Raw genomic sequence first — 16,920 nt, 5'->3', positions numbered from 1 at the left:
AAGTTCATCTAATAATTTTTCTTTGAGCGGTGCTACTCTGCCCGACTTGCTTTTCCCCGCCAAAACCGACAACGCGTGTCAGCTGCACAATTGCTGCACTGCTCTTTTCCACTTTTCTGTTTCTCTCACTCCTCTGTCATCTATCTCCTCTCTCTTTCCTGCTGCCAGCATCAGCACCATGGAATCACCATCAAGCAGAGCAATCGGTGACGGAGATTTGTCGGGAGTGAAGAGATTGACGGAGTTGAGACGTCGGCCACGGATTCCTAGCAAGTTTGGTCTCTGGTCGGAATCCGATTACTGATCCGACGATATCACAGACCCGTCCTGGTGATACTAATCACCCTTCGACGCCATCCTCACCGAGCTCATAGGTTGCAGTCACTCACGGCCATCCCGTACGCAACGCCGATCCTTGTTCGCAGTGTATTCTTCCTTCCTTGCCCATTGCCGGAATCGCCCACCACGTGTCTACACGCACCAAACACTCTCTGTATCAGATTGTATCGACAACCTGCAACTTCCGATCATTTCGCCGGTGTTCTGTTCTCTGCCATCATCAGTCCTTGTCGTCGACCACCAGTCAACTCTGTCGTCGCCATGACCATCTCGCAGCCATCCTTTATTGTCGACGTTCTCCGAGCATAACCTTGCTCACTGCCGGCCTCGTTGAATCTTCCACGGTCATCACTTCATCATTCTACCACCATGCTGGTGGTAGTGGTGGTTGTGGGGGTTAGGGTGGTGGTGGTGGGTTGGCAACCCCCGCCGGTAGTGGTGGTGATGCGGTGACTGCCAGTTATGGTGGTGGTGTTTTAGTCACTGGTTGTGGTGACAAGAAGTGAAAATTGTGGTGGTGGCCGGGCTTCACTAGACAAGAAGTGAAAATTGTGGTGGTGGTGGGGCGTCGGAACTGTGTTTCATCCTCTCAAAGAGATTGGAAGGTTTTGCGGAGGAGTGAGAGAGGCTATGTGCAGGGTAAGAGAGGAAAGTGTTGTGCGTAAATAGATTATTATTATTATTATTATTTTTTTGATGGTATGTGCGCAAATAGTTTGTTGTCACGTGAAAGTCGATTTGTTGTTAGGTATATATCTGTCATCAAAAAAAATATTTCTCTTTTTCTTTTTATAAAATTATTTTCTCAATTCTTAAATTATCGATTCAACTTATCTATTAATTCAACTTATATAATAATTTTTCGTGGTTTTCAAGTCCATACCAATCAAATGCCCGATTAAAGTCGGATAATTTGAATTGCTTTTCAAGTCCATCGAAAGACACCATGCATTAATTATATCATTCAGAACAGTTATATCTGTTTAGGAAATTGAAACCCACACTCCGCATGATCAACTATCCATGTGCACCTAGATCCTCTCGTCATAGGGTTCTGTGCTATAAAATGTAATATTTCCTTGTTTAATTTTTAAAATTTTTTAAAGAATTTTTATAGAAATATGTAAAATATTTTGTTTATAATTTTTGAGTGCACAAGTACTTGGATCGTCCAAAAAGAAAAGATAGAATTCTTAAAATTTTGAGACTCTGAGAATAACTTTTACAAAGTAGTAATATTTATACAGATATACTACTAAATAAAAAATTTAACGCTTTTATGTAATTATTTTATTATTTATTTAGAATTGTTAAAATCACTATTTAAATTGTTGAGTTCATGACTCCAAGAAAAAAGACATGAAAGTACATTCTTATCCTTATCTCAAGTGAGGAAGATAAGAGTTCAAATCCCATTTTGGACAAATCTCTCTCTCTCGGGCTTTGCTAATCACAATCGTCTTGCGCGACTATGAATTTATAGTCGCTTGTCCTAGTACAGGAATTAGATTCCATTTATTATTTGTCTAGAAATTAATTACCATTTATAACTTGTCTAGGTGTAGAAACCTATTACCACTGTGACTTCTTTTATTTCACGTAATTTATCGGCTACGCGTTTGTTTATTTTTGGATCATATATTTTACTACCAATACAACAAATTTGATTATTTACTTTATTTTTTTTCCTTAAATGTGAATTTTTTTATATTTATTTAAAGTGAAGTATAAGTTTAAATGGTATAGATTTTATTTAACAGTAAAATATATAACCCAAAAATAAACAAAGCCAGTAAGATAAAGTAAAAGAAGTTACAGTGAATAGGTTTTTACACCTAGACAAGTTATAAATGGTAACTAATTCCTGGACAAATCATAAATGGAATTTAATTCCTATACTAATAGGACAAGCCACTGTAAATCCACAGTCGCCTTGCGGTTAGCGAAGCCCATATATATATATATATATATGAGAAAAAAGATAGGAAGGAAAACTAAAACAAGTTCTGCTGATAGTAATAAGGACTATGAGAATGTTCTAATAAATACATATGAGCATAAATAACTTAATCAATCAAACCAAGTTTGATATCAACTAAAGTAAAAAATAAATAAATAAATAAATAAAAACAAAAAATAAAAATAAAAACAAAAAAATTAGAAGCTTTTGGCTTGATAACCATTCCGTTGGCAACCACTCGATCTCTTCCTTCTGAAGATTAGATCCAACTAACAGTATCTTGTTTATTAGATCCAACTAACAGTCTGTTTTTTTATGTGTTCTCTTTTCTGTACTCCAAAAAAAATAATAATAATAATAAAAAAAGGTTATCTGCTTTCTTAGATAGGTAACTAACATCTTAGATAGGCGTAACTATATACAGTATCTATCAGTCAGCATGGAAGAAAGGCGCAACCTATAAAATGATGCTTTTCCACCATATTTTTTGTTGGGTTTCTACTTTTAAATTTTTTTTCACACACACACACACACACTAATTGCTCTTCTTTTTCTCAGTCATGTTATATTTCTCCTATATCTATATGTGTTTATATATTTACATACATACATGTATATATGAGGTTATCTGCTTTATGGGTAACGAGAAAATGATTTGGCACTAGACTATTGTTCTGGGGAATGTGCTCTTTAGGACACCACTGCAAGTAATTGGGTTGTATCATAGAGTCCATATAAACCGTCATTCATACTCGATATCAATTTTACGACAATGTCTAACACACCTCACCATCTCTATTATTTAAATTCTTCATTTATGAAGATTATAGTTATTTAATTTCATCTTTCTTTGTATCAATTGGATTGTTTGGCATGTGTTTTATTTTTGTTGTTTTTGTTTTTAAACTGCTACAGTATCGATTTTGATAACAAAAACATGCTTGGTGCAGTCTTGTTTTATTTTACACAGTGCTAGAATACTTTGGGAACAGTGATCGAAAGTCAAAACATCAAAAAATTATTTTTCTTGTTTTAACAACTGTTCATAACTCAAAGCCATCAAAGTCATAACAATAGCGCAATACGGGCCGGGCCAAAAATAGAACGCCTAAAACATATTTCTATTTTCTTTCAAAATATTCCTACAGTAAAAACACTATTTATGTTTTAACAAAAACAAATTGTCTACAACAAAGGGCATGCCAAACCACCTTTAGTGTAATTCATGATACAGTCAGACTTGACTAATGTTTAAGGTCATTGTATGGATTCGGTTTGTGTGCAAGAATGTACATTTATTATTACAAAAACATTTACATTGAATAAACTCTATTATTACAAAGAGGTATTGTCACAAATCTATGATTTCTATTTTGCTGGCAAGTATAAAACTTAGAGCATATTGGATACAAATTTCCTGGCAATCACCAGAACTAAGTTGACAAATATCAATCATCCAAACAAAAAATTAAATAAAGAAAATTAGGTAAAAAAAAAAAAGAAAAAAAAGAAAATTGCATGTATCGATCAACTGCCCACCTGAACAGAAGCCTTCTGTATGTGCTCTTAGCAATTTGATGATGCTGAAGGCTGGCAATCTCCAGTCTTAACCCTTATAATCTTAAATAAAAAAGTGATAATTAATGGCACAATGGAGTATATGTGATTCATAGATTAACAGCGTATTTAAATCCCATCCCCTTGTTCTCTCGAAACAATAATCGACCATGAACTATCCTATTTTAATTTTAGAAATGTTCACATAGAATTTTTTTTGTTTCTATTTGCTAATATTTCAAGCTACTTAAGATTATAAGAGTGAGATTTGAACTCAAGAACTTATCTGTTTTGAAACCATGTTAACAATCATCTGCTTTTAAATGTTTAAGTTGCTAGTATGTATGTGTGCGCGTGTGTGTATATGTATATATATATATATGATTGTTGAGAAACTATACTAAGAGTAGGAGAAAAGATATTCAAATCATTAGAAAACTCATCAATGGTGTATCTAATTTGTAATTGGAATGAAGAAAAAGCTGAGATACATTACACTTATTTACCTGAAATAAAAAAATAAAAAAAAAAAGAAAAAAGAAAAAAGCAAAGATACACACATGTAGTGGTCTCTTAATAATATATAAGAGAACAGACCAAACGTTTGGCGCAGGAAGTACAGAAGAACTTTCTCTTGGTCTTGCAGCAAATTGGTAGACATAAAAACCTCCATTGTCTCTCTACATCCACTGCCTCCACTTTCCCTTCACAGTATGGACATGCTCCTGTTGCTTGCTGTCTTCCTATCTCTCTCTCCTCTCCCAAACACATTCTCTCTCTCCTCTCTCTCTCTCTCAGCTGATTTTCTGAGCTGAGGTAGTTGCGTGTTGTTTGCAATGGTTTCTCCTACAATTCTCTCATTGGTCCATTTATTTTTCTATTTTGAGCAACCTAATAAATACTGTACTGTATACCTCACCATGCTCTTGTCACATCAATTAGCACAATTAATTAATTAATTAATTATTATTATTATTATTTTTTTGGGACAAGACAAGTAATTTGCATTTATTTAACATTGTGAAGCCATGCTTCACAGTGGTAGTATCACGACAGTATTGGTTATTGTTGTGGTCGCAGTGTAACAGATTCGGATTAATATTAATGAAAACTAATAGAGTCAAGAAGGTGTGTAGTGATATTAGACTCTTAAAAATTAATTATAAATCCGAACGAATCAGTTGAAGCATAAAGGATATCCGCTCAATTTTCTATCAAATTATTTCGTATTAGTAACTTTTTTTTCTTATAATTTTATGACGTGTCATTTTGGGACAACTAGTTGCAAGTTAGCCCCCAATCCAAACAAACCAATTATAATAAAGATAATACCATGTGGGGTTGAATTGGTAATTTCACTCTTTACATAATAATTTACTGTGTTGAGCCGCCTCCACGAGGTGTTTACCCCCCTAGTACAAACCACACCCTGATGATTACTGAGTCTGACGTGATTAGGGACTTCTAATAAAAAATAATAGTGTTCTCAATATTGCCGGCTTGTTCACGTCTTTTGTTGTACATTCTTAATACATTGTCTCTCATTCAAACAATTCAATTTGTGAACTCAAAATATGAATAAAAAATATCATGTCAAGTCGCCAAGCGCATATAAAATATGAATAAAAAATATCTTGTCAACTCGCCAAGCTTTTGAGTTCACAAATTGAATTGTTTGAATACATACATATATATATATATATACATATATGTATGCAATTAATGTTGAACTCTTAACGAATTTCTACAAGTTCTTGCCTAACATATACAACCAATAATTAAAATCACATGTCATACATTGACTAATAAGTCTAAGAGATAGACCTAAAATATATATTAAAAAAAAATTCTATTATATTTTAAAAAAATTATGTTGTCTCTTTAATTAAATTACTACTATCGGTCTATCAAATAACACCTGAATGAAAAAAAAAAAAAAAACCTTAGCTGTCAAAGCCGTTGCATAAGTTTCAATACCCAAAATTCGTAAGAATCCTAGATGTGATGTATATTTTGTTAGAAATAAGGGCATTAAAACCATAAACTTTGGATGAGATTTAGAATAGAATCCGCTAAGAATTGTTTGCGGATCTATAAACCAGCGTATTCCTCTCCGCAAGAAGATGAACGTAGTATATTTACTTTTTCAAATTCATTTTCGGGTGAATGAAAAATTAGCTCCAAAGTGAGGTGTTTGATACGCCTAAATGGGTTTGCAATATGTGAGAAATGCTTGTCTCACATCGGGAAAATATTAAAACCATTTGAAGTATAAATAAGCATAGTATGAGATTTGGGTTTAAGCTCAATGACACCCAAGTTTTTAAGAGGGGGAAGACCTAGGCAAGCTTGGGTCCGAACCAACTACCACAAGCGCGCCGCCCGGTCCGAGCGAGGCTTGATTGTAAAATATGTTTAAATTTTTATTAAATGAAATTGGGCTTGTGAGATTGATTTTTAATTTTATTTTGTTGGGCTTATTTAGATGGGCAAAATTAGGCCTGCTTAATGGGTTGGTTTTCAGTTTTTACTTGGTTCGGAAATGTCAAATAGAAATTTTAGGAGTGGTAAATGGGCGTGTTAGGTTGGGTTAAAAATAGGTGGGTCAACATGGGTCAAGACCCCATATTCAACCCGTTCAGAACGGGTTGAAAATGGGCATGGTCAACCCATTATGACCCGTGGACCCATTAATTATTAATTTTATTTTTAATTATTTTTAAAATTTTAAATTATTTTATTTATTATTTATTTTTAAAAATTTTTTAATTCATACAAACAAATCTAAAAAAATAAATCTGTGGTTGAGAGTTTTTTTTTTTTTTTTTTCCAAGTGCAAATATTATATATCTCCCATCGAGTTATATATATATGTGCACACACATATTCAGCACTTAATTTTCTTTTTTTCAACTTTTCATTATAAAATTCAGTGCGTGAGAAAAATAAAATAAAAGAGGCGCATTTCATACTCTGTTTTAAATGAAAGATAAACAAAAGCAAAAGATAGATGGTCGGAAATAATAATGTAACATATTAGCTTCTAGGAGTAGGAGATGCAATTTAAAGAGAAAATTCAACAAGTGTTAAACATTTATATGGTCCTTCAAAGTTGAAGCTATTAATACCTAAACTAAGGAATACACACACACACACACACACACACACACACACACACATATATAATCTTTTAAGTATATATAAGTTTAATATATATATATAAGTTTAATTTCAGTTACATTTACTTTCGTTTATTATATATTATATATCTTGATCGGTTATACACCGCCTTATTTATTTTAATAACTTTATCTGTTTTAAGTTAATGTGCGCTTCCCCTTTGATATCAGAGCCTTAATAGCTTTATCTGTTTTAAGTTAATGTGCGCTTCTCTTTTGGTATCAGAGCCATTTGGTGGTTGATTGAGTAATCTATTCTGTTTCTTTACTCTAGCTTATCTTGATTCTGTTGATTCTGTTCTAACATTCTATTCATTGTTTCTCACTTTGTACTTCTATTTCTTTTCTTGTGAGTCCAGATCCAAACAGTAAGTCCTAGATCCAAACCGGTGCAGCATGAGCGGATGAGCGCGTGGATAGGATATAGATACCACTTAGAGAGAACCATGAAAATAGTTTGTTTTAACCAGTCAACCCATCAAGAATAGTAAGAGTTAAGTAACCATGAATAGGTTATTTAGATCTTCCTCTTTTGTTAGCTCTAGATCCAGAGCTAGTACAAGTCTTCCTCCAGTTCTAAACATAGTTAGTGAAGAAGAATACCTAGTTGAAGATGTTAATTTAGATTTTAGAGATTGGAATATCCCTAGGAGCCCAACTCGTGAAATCTACAAAATTAGTTTCCTTAAGTCAACTTTCCTTAGTGATTACGCAGTCAAAACTGTAGAGCAAATTTACTCTCTATCTAAAGAACATGAAAAATGTCAGTTATTCACAGCTCAAGTAATCAAAAGTCACAAAGATTGTGGATATAACTTCATTCACATAGGCCTTGTTCAAGTAGCAGTTGTGATACCCCTCGATTCTAGAGCAACGGGTGATCAGGTCCGAGCACAAATCCGATGGATACCAAACAATTAATATATAAATGAACACAGATTACAAAATAGTTTAAGAAATAAATATTAAAGCTGAAAAGAAAACTAAATAAAATCCTTACAATTTATAAATTAATATAAATTATTCCAAACTTCCAATATTTGTACAACTCAGGAATCCATCTTGTGGACCCCTTAAAATCCAAACTGAACTAACCAACAAAAGACTAAATCCCAATCTAGAACATAAAATGAAATCCTACATTATCAGAGGAGTGAGTGTCTGGATCTGCTCTGCACGTCCAAGCTCTAGCCCTGGAATTGACGAACACCTGAAAAATAAGGGAGTGGGTCAGGCTCACATGCAAGTCCTATTCCACTACGATCCAAGCAGAGACTCGATACGCATATACATTCTAACCAACTCAGCAATAGCTAATAGTCCGTACATATGTATAATCACACTATGGACTCTCACTGGACTATGGAGAGGGTCTCAACCTGAATAGGAGGCAACATGCGAAAATGCACCCAAAGGTGGGCATGAGTACCTAGACCTAACAGGGTATACCTCAACCTTTCATATCCAGCTACTCATCCCATTGCATATACGCTCCCTAACCGACGACTCTGAGACTCAAGCTCATATCGCGGTACCATAAAAATATATTTAAAGTCCGTGCTTAATCCATCCATAAGAAATCCAGTTAGTCGTTCAGCTTGTTCAGCTGCACAGACTCACATAGATACCAAGAAGTCCAGTTAGTCATTCAGCTTGTGCAGCTTATTTGACTTAAGTATAAGTAGGATTTATTTTAAAAATCCATTCCCTTATTTCGTATAGGTAGGATGTAGTATTTTGAGACTAATCCAAACCTAGGCATGCCACCGTCCCATACCGGTGCATGTAATCCAACATCCACAGTTGACAACACCAGTAATCAATATAATTATCAACTATATAGTAAATCCAATAATCGACAGTCAAACATTTAATTGTAAACATCAACTGCTTCACATTAATCATGTTAAAACTTTGTTATTTAACTAGCCTATTAACACTACTCCACACAGTTCCATGATTGATAATACAAATCATATATGTAACCTTTAGTTAAATCCAAGTAAGCGTGTCAGATTTTACAAATTTACATGCTGATCCTATAATACTACCCCGTTGTTCAGGAGTGAATAGAACAGTTAATGTAAGTATACATCATTCATCCATGATAGGCATATAATTCATTCTGTTGTCCTACATTTTTATAGTACACTACAGAAACATGCACAAAACATAACTCCATTCCCAAATAAACTGCTACACCTAAAGTTGTGCAATTTAAATCCTCAATCTCCAAGACAGTTTACTAATTTTCTTTAAAAATTATGTATAATCCCACAACAACCATAACTTGCTTTATTATGAATTGTCAAGCCCTCTGTAGATTTAATTTGATCATAGCCCTCACCCAAAACTCCCAATCACAGCTCCTAAACACAATCGTCGCATCAGAAACCAGTCCGGAATCAACACAGAGGGTCAAAAATGCAACAGAGGAAGAAGGAGACGCCTCCCCACAAGGGGAGCCGCCTCCCATTTGAGTGGAGCCGGCTCCACACTATGTGGAGCCGCCTCCACCCTTGATGGAGCCGGCTCCCCCTTGTGGGGAGCCGCCTCTTTGGCCCTCTGCTCCTAATCTGCTCGTCTTCTTCAGTTGTGACCTCTCCGGCAACGTTTAGTGCATCTGTCCTAAATTCTAACGCCACTACTGGTTAAAATTATATCCTAGTGTGATCCAGAAATATTTTAATGCCTTAGTCACTCCCCGACAACAATTGGAACAAGTTTTATGCAACAAGAAATTTGAACAAACAGTTTACCCTTCAAGAACACACACTGTTCTGAGTAACTCAACCATGTGAACCAGAGTATTATTAATGTTTGTCTGAGTGTTAAAAACTAATTTAACTCTTGATATAACAGTTTACATGAAATAAGCATCTAGTTATGTGAATTAATTTACGAGTCACATACAAAAGATCACAAACAAACAGTGCAACCCATGCTACGTTCAGTTTAAACAAAATAACAGAGACATGCAAACCAATTTACTTTTAATATTTATAGATTCCTGGAGTTGTATTAGTGATGCATAGAATACGAGCCTAAGGAAAAGAGTTAGGATTAGAACTTGCCTTACATCGACGTCGTTCTAAATTCCCCAGTGAACTCTCTGTTTCTTCCCTCTCTGTTACTTCCCAGACTTCTCCAAAATTACTTCTGCCTTTACTATATCGTGAATATAATCTTAAACCCTAAGCAGAGCATTACTGGTATATTTATAGGTCACCAATCCTAGGTTCCATTAAACCCTAACTGATTTACCCGGCCCATAGAATATAAACCTAGGTTTTAATCATCGCCGGCTACTTATGTAAATTGTAAACCTAATGTAACTATATGAGTGCAACAATAAAACAGACCCACGTTAAAATAATTAAAACATTTAAGTTCAATTAAAACAATGAGTCACGTAATGAAAATTTAATGCACAATTAAACAGTTAACTAAACCTTAAAAAACCAATTAAACATTTAAAAGAATTCAAATACAAAAAATACAATTAACTAAAAAAAAATTAAATAAATTAAAATGCCATAATTAAGACAAGTCACAATTTAAATTATTAAAAATACAATTAAATAATTAACCAAAATACCAGGACTATCCTTTTTAAAATTAGGGCTATTACAGCAGTCAACCCATTCACCAATACTGGTCTTAATGCCTCAGTCCTCTTAGCCCTTCGTGATCCTAGATTCCTAGATTATAATGATAGTCTTCTAGGAATAGTTGAAACCAGTCTTTGTAATGGTCCAGTACATTTTAATTGCTATCATGATCTCACCCTTAGTCTTACCGACCCTCACCTTCTAAAATCCTTAACTCTTAATGTTAAAACTTCAGGTTCTAAAATGCTTCTAGGATCACAACTTTTAGGTCTGATCTACAGAATCTATTACAAAACCAGAAAAACTAATCTTAATGTCAAAGCCATTAAAAAGGACATCAAAGGTCATACACTACTCATCGAAAGTAATACTCCAGATGCTAATATTCAACTTAAGAAAACCATAACCTGGAAAGACATTTCCTTACCCAATGAATGGTTTCTCGAAAATGAGAATCATCCAGTTAAAATACAAAATGATGTTGGTAATCTTGATAGAATACAGGAATTTATTGACGGAACAGTCAGAATAAATTTTGATGAACAACGCCTTCTGTCTCGCTCACGTCCTTCCACTTCTTGTAGTAGATCTGATGCACATCTACTAGACAAAGAAAGTGAAATTCCTTCTCTAGAAAGAAAAAATTCTAGATTTCATCATCTCCAACCAACAGATACAAAATTAAAAGGTATTCAAATTAAAGAACAGGTTACTCGTCCTTGTTATGTTACTCCAAAAGCTAAATCTACACCTACCTCTCCTACACCATCTGATCTCATTGCAGAGTACAATGCAATCAATCCTCAGTTAACTACTATTAGTAAACCTTTTAAGTATAATCTTTCAAAATTACATAATGAATACTCATCCCCTAATAACAAAGAAAAGCGTAGATCTTTTCGTAAAACCTATACTGAAAAAGAACAAAATAAAATTCTCCGTCATTGGCAAAAGTTTATGATTGAACATCAACTAGAAATAAATTTTTTTGATTAACTGAAAAACTGTTATAATCAAGTCAATGTTCTAACCAAAGTTAATTGGAAAATTTCTGATGCAACCATAGTTTCCTCTTCCCATCCTCCTTTAGAGAATGTGATTCTTGATCACATGGGAACTGAAATTACTGCTTCGCCCTTGAAAACAAGTACCACAACCGATGCTAATACTAGAAAAATAATTGAACAAAATAATTACACTAACCGGTATTTACACACCCTTGGTACCCAGTTAGACAAAATTGAGCTCTTATTGGCTCAATCTCCAAAACCTCCAGTCAAGCCCCCTATTACTCCTCCCCTGGAAACACCCATCATTTCCATGCCCACAAACATAAAAGGTCTTCCACCAGCCTTGCCAGATCCTTCTGTTATTCACCAAATTGACGCTATTCTCAAATCTCTTGAAAAGGGTAAATCTAAAGTCAAAGACTAAAAAGTCCTCACTGTCATCAATAATACTGACGATTCTGATAGTTTCTCCTCTGATAGTTCTACTTACCCCTCTGACCTTCAAAAAATTGAAAATGCCTTCTCCAATTTGGAACTCAACCGTATTACTAACAAAAGAGTCAATCCCACCAGCCTCACCAAAAATTGGTATCCCAGACCAATATCTCCAGACCTCCAATTTGAGGAAAAGAATATTCAAAATCAATTCTCTGTTTCTTCAGATAAACTCTATGAATGGAATATAGATGGCTTATCTGAACAAGAGATTCTTAATAAACTTAGTCATATATCTATGGTAGCCAATAATTATATCACTACCCATAACCTAAGTCAACCAGATATTGTTGATCTACTTACTTATCTCACTGAAGATTCTCGAACCCAAATAAGAAATGCTGTTCAACAAGATGATAATGGTCTTCCCATCTTTGATGAAGTTATAGGCCGTGGTATCCCTGATGGAGTTAACACATTAGTGTATACCATAGTTAACCATTTCATAGGTACTCCAACTAACATCACCTCCAAAATACATGACCAACTTACCAATCTCACTTGTCTAACCATGAGTGATTTTAGATGGTATAAAGATGTATTCCTGTCCAGAGTTATGCTTAGAGATGATAGTAATAAACCATTTTGGAAAGAAAAATTCATTAATGGTTTACCCAATCTCTTTGCCCACAAAATTAGAGACACTCTTAGTAAAGCCATAGGTAATATTGATTATGATAACCTCACTTATGGCAATATCATTAGCTTAATCCAAAAGGAAGGATTAAGGATATGTATTGACATGAAAATAAGTAACCAATTACAAGATGATAGGAAAAGTGCTAAATATGAAATGGGAACCTTTTATGAACAATATGGTCTTCCCCCTATAGCTCCCTCAAGACAAAACCCCAAACCTCATATGAAAAGTTCCAAAGGTTTTCGAAGATATTACAGAATGAATATTATTCCCAAAAGTCTAAACCTAAGAAGAAATTTAGTAAAAAGACTTCTAGAAAAAAGGATACTACAGATGCTAAAGATGTTAGTAAAGTCAAATGTTACAAATGTGGTCGATTAGGTCACTTTGCAAAAGATTGTTATGCAAAAAAGAAGATCAATCAGTTACAAATTCCTGAGGAAATTAAAAACTCTATTTACGATATACTCCAGCTAAGAGATACTGAGGATAGTAGTAGTGACCCTGAAGTTAGTTCTTCCTCACAGTCATCTGATACTTTCCCCAGCTCTCCTAATATTACATTAGGATGTAAAGATAGTTGCTGTAATCCTACTAAGTCACTTAATGTTCTCACAAAAAATGATGAACAAGAACATCTACTTATTGATCTAATCAGTAAAGTAGATGACCCTGAGTTAAAAACCTTATATCTTAAAAAACTTAAGGTACTATTAGACAACTCAGAACCTGAACCCCCAACCGTTAGTAAACCCAATTTTAGTCCATATAAAACTTTAGAAAGATTTAATAATAAGCCTAAAGAAGTCACTATTCAAGACCTCCAAACAGAGATTAACATGATAAAAACTGAAATTAAAAACCTTAAGTTAGAAAACCAAGTCATGAAAAATGATATTCAGGAATTAAACACAAATCCTGCCTTTTCCTTTAAGGGAAAAGAATCATTTGATGAAGAAGCCTCTAAACATTCCGAAAATTCAGAATCTTTTAAAAAACTCCAAACTTTAAACCATATCTCTTTTCAGAAATGGTATGCTAAAGTTACCCTCATCATCAACAAAGATTTCAAACTTGAAGTCGTTGCTTTGATCGATACAGGAGCTGATCTTAATCGGATTCAGGAAGGTTTCATACCCACTAAATACCATGAGAAAACCTCTGAAAGGCTAAGCTCAGCCAATGGAAATAAAATGGACATAAAATACAAGCTATCTAAAGCTCATATATGCCAAAACAACGTATGTTTTAAGACATCATTTGTCTTGGTAAAAAATATGACTGATAAGTTAATCTTAGGAGTTCCATTTATCTACCTCCTTTATCCCTTTACTACTAACAATGAAGGACTAGTCACTAAACCCTTCGGTCAAGAGGTTCAATTTAAATTCCTGAGTCCTCCTTCTCGAAAAGAATTAAAATCAGTCATAAATTCTTGGTGCGACCGAGCGTGTGCACAAAATAATGCACAACACTTTAGGTTTAGAAATAATGTCAAGTGGACACCATATTTTAAAATTTATAAAACCACTAAACACTTATACTATGGAGTATGAAGTGAGCAGGGATCATCCCAAGAGATCTAAATAATTATAGATTTTCCATAATTGAATTCTACTTTAGTGCTTATGTGATTATTAAAAAGGTTTGGTTTTGTGATTAGACTAATTTTAAGCTAAATGATTTCAATAAAATAAATAGTGTAATACCCTGTATTTTTAAAGAGTTTATTTAAATTAATTCTATATATTTAATGAGTAGATTTATTCACCTATAAATTGTGTATGTTAAATTATTAAATTAATTTTATTTATTTGTGCACGTAATATTGATTTTTATGTTCTATATATAATATAATGTTAGTTTAGAAATTTTATTGGTTATGTTTTATATTAATTAATATTAGTTAATTAAAGTATTACATTTGTATTATAGTGTAATAATAATAATAATAATAAAACTATGTCATGATGTAACTTTGAGAGTAGGATAGAATCTCATTTATTGTGGTGGAATTTTATGTCAATTATTTGACTTAAATTGCATAGCCTTAAGTTAGTTTAGGTGCGAATGTTGATAGTTAATATTTAGGTTAGATATATATATTATATAAGTTAGTGTATATATATTAGTTAGTTAGTATTCCTTTGAGGGAACTCACGTAATAAAAGAAGAAAGAAAAATATAGCAGTGAACTATTCTAGAAGAGTGAAAGGAAAAGAGAGAGAGAGAAGCTTGGACCGGTGTAGGTGATTTTACCCGACTACGCGCAACCGGCGGATTTGTTTCAAATCCATAAGGCAAGTTATTATCTACTTTTCCCCTTTGAATTCATAAATTAATTATTTAATTTATTTAGGTTATTTTGGAGTATCAAAACCATGCTAGGAATTTTAATAAATTAATTGTTAGTTTATTAAATTAATGAAATTTTAATTATTAGGCTATTAGATATTTATTTATTTGTCTATGTAATTAAAATATAGCTAAAAATAATTATTTAAGGCTTTAAGGATTTTTTTAGAATTTTCTGGAATTTTCCGGGATTTTTCTGAAATTTCCGGCAAGACTCCGGCGATATTTCTGGCCACCGGCAGTGAGGAAGGTGACCGGAGTAATCCGGTGTGATGTGGCGCATTGTAGTTAGTGTGCGCACGGATCAGCGGCCATTGGATTAGTTTTGGGTCAACAGATTGATCCAATGTAGTGCATCTATAGGAGTATGTTACAACAGACCAATCAGAACACGCCGCGTCAGCAAGGACTTAGAGCGCGCGCGTGGCTGATGCCAAATGCGCGTGGGGGCGCGTGTGAGGAAGGTGGCGGCTCGTGTGGGAAGCTCTGGGAGGCGCGTGAGGGGGCGTGTGGGGTCTCTACAGCTGCTGGAAAAGTCCATAATACCCATAGGGACTGTTTTGTAATTTCCAGAGCCTTAAACTTTCAATTTTGGGCCTCGGGTTGATATTTTCGGGATTTACGGGACATTAAATTGTTATTTTATTACCCGTTAATTATTATTATGTCTGATTAATAGTTTTAAACATTAATTATATCATTTACAGCTTGGATCGCTATGGTTTAGATGTAATTAATGTAATGGCATATTTGAATAATAATTGTGTTGTTATTTAATGTTAAATGAAATGATTACATAATTTGATTCATATAAATTGTCCGTTATATATTACAGGATTATTTATGTTGTTTATGATATATAAATCATTACTATTATGCTATGTACATTTCAGGTAATAAATGGACTGCTAAATAAATTATGTCACATTTATATTATATGGATGTGTTGCCATATAGAACCATATGAGCTGATTATTAAGTTGAGACTCATTTATACCTTATGCATTCGTTACCATAGACAGATGTGTGGCTGTCGGGGTATGTGGTTTAATATTATTGGCATGTGTTGCCTAAGTGATATGCTCAGTATATTCATTAGTACCTTGAGATGTGTTACCACTGTGTAGGACTCATAGTCTGTATTGTCAGTACCATGCACCATGTATTAATAGCTGGTTTCCCAGGTAGGGAAATGAGACACTTAACCACCTCGTGTGAGTCTAAGTGATCACCGTCTATTCTGGTTGAGGTCATATTATACATTGTGTAGTTTCATTAGGGTGTATACAGGTATAGTATACTTCCAATTATTAATGATTAATTTATTTGATTCTCTGATTTGGGTCATAGTAGAGAGGACTTGCTCGTGGGGTTGACCCACCATTGTTGTTATTTTAGGACACAGTCAGTACCCGTTTCAAGGTTGAGGCTTAGCAGTGTGGGACCACCATCCGAACTTATCTACTCTTACGGTCTTATCCAGGGTAGAAGTTTTATGTATTATTTTAGTTTCAGTTTTATTTACTTCCGACGTTGAACTTTCAAGTTTGTATTTAGGGATCCTTGACATAGGATTTCAAAGTTATATAACGGAGTATTGTATTTCATAAAGGATGGATGGATGTTTTATCATTTAGTTTTCCTTTCCTATCTAAGTTCTTCTATTATTATCATTTTGTATTCCATGCTTGTATATTACCAATTATTTTTGATATCCCTCATTTTTCGTGTATAAGCCTGATCAATTTATGCGTGGAAAATGTGGGGGTATCAC

This window comes from Cornus florida, unplaced genomic scaffold (genome assembly GCF_030987335.1).
Source record: "Cornus florida cultivar Cherokee Brave unplaced genomic scaffold, ASM3098733v1 CherokeeBrave_3.0.0_Hap2_Chr07, whole genome shotgun sequence".
Taxonomy (NCBI): Eukaryota; Viridiplantae; Streptophyta; class Magnoliopsida; order Cornales; family Cornaceae; genus Cornus; species Cornus florida.
The sequence above is the reverse complement of the archived record's forward strand: the minus strand, read 5'-3'. Positions refer to the sequence as shown.